Source organism: Mus pahari, chromosome X, assembly GCF_900095145.1.
Source record: "Mus pahari chromosome X, PAHARI_EIJ_v1.1, whole genome shotgun sequence".
NCBI lineage: Eukaryota > Metazoa > Chordata > Mammalia > Rodentia > Muridae > Mus > Mus pahari.
Genome location: NC_034613.1, coordinates 34,004,910 through 34,009,201, shown reverse-complemented (window position 1 = coordinate 34,009,201; position 4,292 = coordinate 34,004,910). Strand labels below are relative to the sequence as shown.

The following is a 4,292-nucleotide window of genomic DNA, read 5'->3' as shown; positions in this document are numbered from 1 at the left end:
TCCTCCTCCTCCTCCTCCTCCTCCTCCTCCTTCTTCTTCTACATTTTCTTCATTATGTTTCTCTGTGACAGGTGTATGTGGTTTACCTTTTGATCTCTTTGTTTCTTCTTCTGTAGTTCCTTCAATAATCTTCAAATTTCCTACAGTCTGCTCTTGGCAGATTCTTTCAAATCTCTATCACCACAAACTCGAATAGTCAACTTATTCATTGAGCAACTAATTGTAAAAACATAATAACCACTGTATTCTACCACATTTAATATATTGCCTCCAATTACTATTATTTCTAAAACATTGTTTCTTTTATTTATTCTTTAACCTAACATCTTCCACACTTCTCTCCTGTCTATACCTAAGCTCCTTATCAAAGGATCACCATAAACAATTAAACCTGCCTGCCATATACTTCTGTTTAGTTAGTGAATCCCTCCCCCTACTTCCATAGTCTATAAGATCTGCTTATCCTAAGTACATCCAACATCTACATTTTTCCATGTGTTTTGTTTATCATAAAAATATTGATTAGCTTTCAACGTAGAAAAATCCAACATACCCACCAAGAACAACTACAACTTTAAGCACTTTTGTTAAACTTTTTCTGACTAGAACATTATGAAGCCTATGAAATTCATTCCAAATGCATTGCTAGAGAGCACAGAAGCCAGATTGATTTAGGTATTTGTACACATGACTTGTTTTTTCCTTCTATATTACAAACATAAAAAAGAATAGGTCATTCTTTATATTTTTGTGTCTTCAGATTAAATTCTTATTAAATGAGTAGAGTTAACCAATGAAGATTATTGTAAAGCTTCTGTTTATGAATTTTATGGAGGTGTAAAATGGCATATGGTAAGCAGAAAACTTCAGTGCACTATGGGATTTTGTTACCAGTGAATTAGCATATGAACTTAAGTCTCTGATTCTGCCCTAAGAAAACAGGAGGATCCCTCTGTTAAGATACATAATTCTAACACAACTCTTAACCACAATTATAAGCATATGCACCTCACATTGAAATAATATGGGAAATATGAATGAATTCCAAATTGTCAGAACATGAGAGATATGTATGGTGATATATTCCTATAACATCAGCATTTACAAGTTTGAGAATTGTGGATCTCAATTTCCAGGCTAGCCTGTGCTGCACCCTGACTTCTAGGCTTATCTGGTTCTAAAATGAGACCCTGTCTCTAAAGACAGGAAATAAAGATTAAAATTATAAAGGTTTTTTAATTGTCTCTAAATATAATACTTAAAATCCATTAATTTATAGATGTACAATATACATTAACATCTATGTGCTGTTCATGGTGCTCAGAGCCAGTAGTATAGATATGCCCAAAAGGGGCGTAATTTTTGCAGAAGTGAATATTATAATCTAGTTGGAAAGACATATTTACCAAGTTAGAAAAGAATGATGAAATCCAAGTGACTAGACCTATGGAGAAGTATCATATAATAATAATCAAGCCTGATTATTAACTTGTTTTCAAAATATTACCTAAAATGTTTCATAATCTCATATGTCAGCTATAGTATTATTGGATGCTAGTACTCTTATTGTTGAAATGCTTAATGATGACTTGTTATTGTCTCCTATCCTAAGTGTTGTACATATGTCAATTCACTATAAGTACAATTATTATGAATACTTTAAAGATGAGGAAACCAAGGCACAGAGACAGGCTATAACTTATCCAAAGGACCAATATATTTTGTGTCTTCAGATTATAATCTTATTAAATGAATAGAGTTAACCAATGAATATTCTTGGAAAGCTTCTGCCTATGAATTTTTCAGGGGGTGTAAAATGGCATATGGTAAGCAGAAAACTTCAGTGCACTGTGGGATTTTGTTCCCAGTGAGTTACATATGAACTGAAGTCTTAGTCAGGGTTTGTATTCCTGCACAAATCATGACCAAGAAGCAAGAGGGGAAGGAACAGATTTATTCAGCCTACACTTCCACATTGCTTATCATCACCAAAGAAAGTCAGGACTGGAACTCACACAGGGCAGGAAGCAGGAGCTGACACAGAGGCCATGGAGGGATGTTACTTACTGGCTTGCTCCCCCTGGCTTGCTCAGCTTGCTTTCTTATAGAACCCAGGACTACCAGCCCAGGGATGGCACCACCCACAATGAGCCCTCCCACCCTTGATCATTAATTGAGAAAATGCCTTACAGCTGGATCTAAAGGAGGCATTTCCTCAAGGGAGACTCCTTTCTCTGTGATAATTCAAGCTTGTGTCAAGTTGGCACAAAAAACCAGCCAGTACACCCACATTGAGCTACAACTTTGACCTTGCATATTCCACGCATTTAATAACACCCATCTCAGAGTCATTTGCCTCCTTTATTATATACAAAAAAGGTGTTATTACATGACCATGTCCAGGGCCATGAGACACAGAATATGATTGAAAGCAATGTTATTTCTCTGAGATGAGAGAAGACATTGAAGAAAGCCTCACACTTGAATTTATGCTAAAAAAAAAGATGGTGAATGTTTATTGGTTGGACAATAAAGGAAAGGCCAGGTAGAAGGAGTAGATTTAAAGGAAAGACAGGAATCTAAATGATACATCTGGGGGATTGAAAGTCATTGGATTAGTTGTAGCTCAGGAATACAAAGGGGGTAAAACTGTCACCAATGACAAGAGCACTGGGCCAGAACATAAAGAATTGTATTGACACACCATGCTCAAGAATTTGCATTTCCTCATAGTGCAATAGGAGTGCACTGAGTAGTTTGAAAGAAACTACAAAGTACATTTAAATTTTACCACTCTGCCAAACACTGAAAATATCAATTCATAAATGATGGCACAGGAAAGGAAGGAAGTGGCAATTGAGTATGGAGACGGAGAAAGACAAAAACATGGTCTAACCAGTTTTGGTCAGTGTGTAAAAGGAAGAAATACCAGCAACTGATAGAGGGTGGGGGAAAGCACATGGGCAAAAATGTGGGTATCCTACAGAGGAACCAGATATAGTACTTGATTTTATGTGCTAAAGATGTTTGCATAAGGCATAAATAGATATCCCAAGCATGGGGTTGAGATTCAAGGATGGAATTACAAAAGAATCCTTTTGTTATACAGCTCTGCCAATATTCAATATGGATGGGGAAGGCATGTGTATTATTGAGTCACTTTTGTCAGTGGTATAGCCACTGACAAGATGTTCTTGCTCAAGTAAATAACTCTCCAACCCACAATTAGAAAAGAAACTCTAATTAAACTCAGTGAAAGTATACTTTCACAAAAGAAAGTATTACCTGCATTTGGTGAAAAGAAAGGTTCTAGAAAATGAGGGAATCTGATAAGAAAGGGGAATCTGTTTTAAAATTAACTAAAATTCATTATATATATGCAAATTGTTAAAAATAAAATGAATATGAATGCATCTTAAACTGGGGGTGAATACTCTGTACACTTTTCAGCAAACCAAAAGAGAGCAGAAGATTTTTCTAGAAAGAATATAGAAAATATTAATCAAGTAAGAACTCCATTAAGCATCAATATGTCTCTACCATATTAGGGTCCTTAACATTAAGTCAACACTTGACTCCTAGAATTGAGGATGTGGCTCAGTAGTAAAGGCTCTGGATTCAATGCCCAGAAGCTCTAAGAATTCAACAAGAAAGAACAAAAAGCACTTGTTTGTTTATATAAAACTAGCTTACATGTATTGAGAATAAAGACTGATTCTGTAGCAAATTTTTCCCTCTGATCTCAACTATCCCATACATATTTTGCTTGGTGCCTTCAAATGAGAGAAACTAATTTTTTTCCAATTTTTATTAGGTATTTACTTCATTTACATTTTAAATGCTATCCCCAAAGTCCCCTATACGCTCCCCCCACTCCCCTACCCACCCACTGCCCCTTCTTGGCCCTGGCGTTCCCCTGTTCTGGGGCATATAAACTTTGCAAGACCAAGGGGCCTGTCTTCCCAATTATGACTGACTAGACAATCTTCTGCTACATATGCAGCTAGAGACAGGAGCTCTGGTAGGGCTGGTTAGTTCATATTGTTGTTAAACCTGTAGGGTTGCAGACCCCTTCAGCTCCTTGGGTACTTTCTCTAGATCCTCTATTGGGGCCTTGTGTTCCATCAAATAGCTGACTGCGAGCATCCACTTCTGTGTTTGCCAGGTACTGGCATAGCCTCACAAGACATAGCCATATCAGGTGCCTTCAGCAGAATCTTGCTGGCATATGCAATGGTGTCTGCATTTGGTGGCTGATTATGGGATGGACCCCTGGGTGGGGCAGTTTTTGG

The 4,292-nt window shown here is 37.0% G+C and overlaps 1 protein-coding gene across 2 annotated transcripts in view; it reads left to right on the top strand.

Moving 5' to 3' along the window:
* The window catches only part of Tenm1 (teneurin transmembrane protein 1), a 710,827-nt gene that overhangs the window by 450,588 nt on the left and 255,947 nt on the right, over nt 1-4,292 (top strand). The window lies entirely within an intron of this gene.